This window comes from Phodopus roborovskii, unplaced genomic scaffold (assembly GCF_943737965.1).
Source record: "Phodopus roborovskii unplaced genomic scaffold, PHOROB, whole genome shotgun sequence".
NCBI lineage: Eukaryota > Metazoa > Chordata > Mammalia > Rodentia > Cricetidae > Phodopus > Phodopus roborovskii.
The window spans coordinates 17,635,048-17,641,047 of record NW_026126517.1 but is presented as its reverse complement, the minus strand read 5'-3'; positions in this window follow the sequence as shown (position 1 = coordinate 17,641,047).

Here is a 6,000-nt window from a genome sequence, read left to right as displayed (position 1 = left end):
TTTGGATCTCAAGTGATTTTTTTTAAAAAAAGATGTATTTTGATTTAATGTGTGTTTAGGTGCCCAAGGAAGCCAAAAGAGGTTAGATTCCCTGGAACTGAGTTACAAGTGATTGTGAGCTGTGTGACATGGGTGCTGGGAACAGAACTTCAGTCTGTGAGAGTAGATGCTAACAAACCCTGGCCATCCCTCCAGTCTTCCAGGAGAGTTTTGTCACATCAGAGACTCTCTCTGATATCCAAGGTTTTTCAAGGCCTGACCTCTGGGGGCCTCTCTTTTTTAGCATGAGTGCCACCGCTCAAATTACTATTTTTGTATCTCCTGTTTCCTTTTCATAAAATTTGCTAAACTTCTCTCAGAAATACCTCTATTTAGCCTTCACTTGACTAACTCTACTCTTCTTCCCAATCTATTTTCTGAGTTCCCCTTAACTGACCCCCTTCCAGGTGATGAATAATAAAAACTGGAATCTCTCCATTTCACAGTATGGACTCTGTTGCAAAAAATTGTTCCTCTGGTGGCAGGATAACTCATGAAGTTATATAGGGTCTGAAGGGAGGGGCATGTGGTACCCTGCTCAAAGTCTGGCAAACAGTAAATACTTGCTTCATAATTGATGAGGACATATCACATGTTCTGAGCTCCTGTCTTTGGGAAGGACAGCTCCCATGTCATATTAATTATTATTTAGTCATATGTCCAGTAAAACATGTGTTGGGTAAGTGAATAAAGACAAATTTATTGTTCGCATTGTGAGTGAACAGGACATTATCAGTGGTTTTCAGTGTGATACATTAATCTTCAGGTCACTTTGGAGATAATCCAAATGTACATTACATGAAACTGGGCATTTGAAAAAAAAATTATCTTTGAGATTTTAATCAGCCTTAGTAAGCACCAACCAGACATTAAATAATGTAATGTCAATATTCATTATTTACCCATATAACGTATTCCAATATTTATCCTTTATCCCTAACATTCACTCCCATGAAGCAGATAAACAGAGCTGCTACACTGGGTAACCTAGTTTTCTAAAAAGATCTCTAGTACTTAAAAAAGTCTGAGAACCAACATTCGGTGAAGTAAGCTAGGAATTCCTTGGTCTTCAAGGAGCACCAGGTATGAGATTCTATACAGTGCATGTACTGACTGAAGGGAGCCTGCCTTGATTTACTTTCCAGAGAATAAAGAATTTAGCCATGCCACATAAGACCTGCCAGGGTTTTAAATGCTCCTCACTTGATATTTCTGCTGCTTGCTTTGCATTCACTTCAGCAGCCTCAAAAAAGCAAGGTGGAGGGAAAGAGGCCATCAATAGTGAGAATGAAGAGGGGAAGGAGATGGGAATGGAATAGGCGTGACAACTGAGTAAAGCTATAGATCATGTACCCGAAGAAGCACGTTCCAGCTCCAGATCCTAACACACTCACCAGAGTCCACGTATAAGGTAAAGTACTCTTCAGATAACTATTCTAATACAGTGCATGAGTTAAAATATGCTATTCAAATATCAAGCATTAATGGAGAAATCATGGAGGATGCGGTATCCCCCCCCCTTTTAATTTATGGGATGTGTAGGCTACATGCATGATGCCTTGCAATTTGTTGGCCTTCTGATTCCATTACCTTTTTTGGGTATCTTTGGAAGAGTTCTACAAGATCAAACCTTGGCATCAAATCTGGTGGCTCTGCAGCAAATCCCTGGGTTCTGGGCAGCTTGCCTCTCTACTCAATGATCACTTCCTATCACCAATGTCCCCCACAGCAGTCACCCTGAAGTGGGCATGGCTCTTGGACACCCCATGCTAGAGTCTATAACTAAGCTGGGAGTAGTAAATGATTGGATAGAAGAGTCACTAAGACAAATGTCTACAAAGAATTTGGTAAGATGGGGCAAGGCTCATGATAGGGCCTCTTGAATATGAATTGCTAGAGTACCCAAAGAATGGTTAGGAGAGGAGGCATGGGGAAACTAAACCTAAGACCTTTCTACTATTCTTGGATCAGCTTTCTTTGTCCCTTATCTGAAAGTATCACATGAACTCAGTTCTCTTGAGCATAGAAAACCATAGGACATGAAAATACTCAATTTTATAGCTCAAAAGATATCTTTTCTAGCTATAAGAAGAGGATGACTTGCCTTTTTACTAGAAAATAGTCTTTAGACAAGTAACAAGCAGTTAGACTTAAACAATTTATATTTAGTAGATCTAGCTATCCTGTGTGTAGTCATTCCCACTACATTAAAACACTCTATCCTAACTTGGCAGAAGGAAAAAAAAAAGGTAAAATGAGAGGGCAGGTTGTTGTCATTTCCTACATTTGGCAGGTGCAAGGGAGACAGTACAAACTAGATTCCTGCTAAAAAACACTCCACTATGCCACCCCCAACTTAAAAACTGGGATACCATGAGAAAGTAAGTCAGTGAAGAGGACAAAAGTGAAAGAAGATATCTCCCCAATTCCAATCTTTAATACAAAGGAGGAGAAAATTCATGGTTCAGCATGAGGGGGTTTGGAGTGACTAGGGGCCCAGTATGGAATAAGGGAATGCTGTACATATGTGATGTTTTAACTGAGCAGATGGTAAAAACAAAGTATGAGAGAGTCCCTCATAGCTTGGTTCATGGGGCTATGAGACTCGAGGGCAGATGGGATGAGTCCAAGTATCAAGAAATGGAGAAACAGAGAAGCATAACTACTCATCACTCCCTGAGACAGAGTACACAGAACCCGAAGGAGTGTGAGGAAGACCAGTCTCTAAAGTAGAGCTCATATAAGCCATTATGTCTTTTGGTTATCACTGGCTCAGACTTTCTTCAGGATTAACAGGAACTGGAAAACAACAGAGGAAGGGTAAATATTCCCAAAGGAATTGAACATGTGAGAAGTGGTGGTTGGTACCCAGCTCACTGGACTAGACAGAACTGGCTACCTAAGGAAAATTAAGATGTTGATTCAGGGGGACCTTGGAACTCATAAGTGGCTTTAGTAGCACTGCTAAGTCCATGCTACGGCATGATCTTTATTGGGCAGAAGAGGTTCTGGCAGATCTGAATATTCAGAACAGAATATGTATTGGGTGTTTAAGATGCTAAAGAAATCAAATGAGAACAGAAAAGCATATAAGGGAGTCTTTCTTGGTCACTGAAAGGCAAATGTGGCAAGATTTAGGATGAACTGGAGTTCTCAGGAGGGGGTTGATAAAAGGTCGGTGTGTGTGTGTATGTGTGTGTGTATTTGGATTTTCAAAAGCTTTAAAGCCTGAACAGTTCTGTAAACTGTTGAAACAAGACGAGGATGACAAAGCATTACAAGTGAACAGACTAAGGTTTTCCTAGGAGTAGGCAGCTGTCCTCCAGAGTATGCTGTAAGTGTTTTCCCTGCAAAGAGGAATATTCAGGCTTATACCCATAGACTACTGCTGTCGTCAGTCTTTAGTATGAAAGGTATACTGAGGTCACTTAAACCAGGGCCCCTTTAACAGCCATGTGTGGCTGACAGAGAGGGATGGCAATGATAATGACCTGGAGCTTGTTACAATCAGTGGCATGTGCGGTATGGAAGATTAAGTGCCTGCTTGGCCTCAACCAAGCTAGCCCACCAGTGCAAGCTGGCCCCATAGGACCCAATGAGGGAATGCAAAGTGGGTCCTCAGCATGGAGTAGATGGCTTAGGGAGAACGACTATGATTAGAGTGTAGAATAAGGTAGTGCTTTCCATCTACACAACTGTACCTAACATTACTCTTGTGACAAAGCCAAATGATTCAAATAGGATCGACTCATGCTGTACTGTGCCTTAATAACAGTTCTTTTTTTAGCTGCCTAAGACCAATTGGTATTTACTTGGAATGGATAGTAAGTCTTCAGAAACTCTACCTTCACCATAAAAAGGTTATCATTTTATAATGTTAACATTGGGTGTCTCACAGACTTAGAAAAATATCTCTAAGGACAGTAAAAAATAGCAATGAAAATGTCTAAACTGTCTTCAGGAAATCATACTAAGTGAGTGGGCACTCCCAGAAGTCATATGGTTACTGAATGTTAATCCTGGTGTTAGGAGTTGGTTACCTATGAGCTACTGGCCAAGGAGACCTGAGTTCCCTCTTACCTCCTTTCATACAAGCTATTGCCACTGCTGTTGGTTTCACATTAGAACTAAATGGTAAGACTCTATTACTGAAGACACTGAATGCTTTGATTATGGCACATAAGAAATCAGTCTGGGACTGAGCTAGAAGCTTCTTACCTGCTGGATGGCTTTCATAGTGCCAGAGGGTGCTATGCACTCTACTGTGTGAGAAATATCACCAACAGTTCTGTTCAGATACTAATTCTACATGCTGCACTATGAACATGCTTGGAATGATATGCCAGCTGTTGCAATAATGGCCAATTGCTACATGTGCAACCAACTGCTTTCTGCTTTGATTTAAAGCCTGCTCTACAGGAGGGACTGACACCTACTTTTGTTAAGCCAAGCATATACTTGTGGCTAGGGAGGTCAGGAGGAATAGCAGTGAAGAATCTACTACTGTTTCTGTTTTAGTGTGTGAATGTGATGTATCTAATTGACTTTGAAACAGTTGCTTATACTCATAGATACTGCTGTTACCAGTCTCTAATATAGAAGGTAAGGCTGCTCCCCACCATTCCCACAAGTGGGTACTGCAGAGACTGATACAAGCTGTTGAGAATAACTGAGTGGAAGAAAATAATCAGTCATCTCTTTAACCTCTTCAAAGGCTTAGGGAACAAGCTGGAAGATAGAGTGGAAAGAACATATGAGCCATAGGAAAGAGTGAATGCTATGCACTATTTCCTCCCAAATGAAATAGCCCCTTTTGAAGAGGTGGTGGGGGGTGTGGTTTACAAGTCTCATGAAGCTAATGAAACTTAGGCTCTGGAAGTTCATTGATTCAGGAAGCTCATACATAGTTACAGATTCCTGAGGCCCCTTTCCAAGATGATATAAACAGGAAGCAACTGGTGGTAAAGACTCTGGTGGAGCCACTTTCAGACTGAGCAGATTGAACTATGGGAGTTGTCATTTTGGGGTGAATGTTTTGTTGATGCAGGTATCTCTGTGACTATGAGTAACCCCTTACCCAAATTGTTACTAATGAATTCAATGGCTTACCAAACTCTATGGGTAGTACACTTTCTTTGATTTGTCATTTATATCTTATCTGGTGTGGATATCTGTTCACACCTTTCCACAAATGACAAATGTAGCCCCATAATCTGGAACTGTGAATATAAGTGCTTACTGGAGCTTACTAGGGCCTTCTGGCTGTTCTAGAGTAAAAACAATTAATTCAAACTGTTAACCGTTCTCTTCTAAACTGCTGCTCTACAAAATTAAAGATTGCAACAATATGGCCCTTCCTCTAGCCAAATTTTCACTCTTATTTCAACTGTTCTATATACATATGCATATCCAGTCTTCCCGTGTAATGGTAACATGGCTTTGGGATCTTAGGTATGTATCTCTACTCTCATAAAGCACATGACACTATTTTTCTCTTAGCCTTATCCTTGAAATGTGATTAACACTGCTTATCTTACATATTTTATGGAGTAAATGAAATAATTTACAAAAATCTCTTGCCACAGAATCCAGCACAGGGTAGATGCGCAATATGGCTTGTAATTTTCTGCTTCAAGCTCTTTTAAATCCTTTTAAGAAACCAAGATGTAAATAATAAGCAAACATTCCATTTTATGTCTTCATAATTATGAAAGAAAAATTAGATCGCACAGAAAGGGTTGGTTTGTTTACTGTCTGCTACAAGTGAAGTGCTAAACTCAAGAAGCAAACAGACCTTGCTCTGGAGGCACTATAAACAGAATGAAATGAGTTGCTGAACACAGATTGGGTAGAACCTTGATGATAGGGGGAACCACCAAGGCCTCTACTTACCAAAAGCAAAGACCCTCCACTTTCTGCAGCTGGCAGGAGGTAATATGGTTCATATCCAGTGAGTATAGT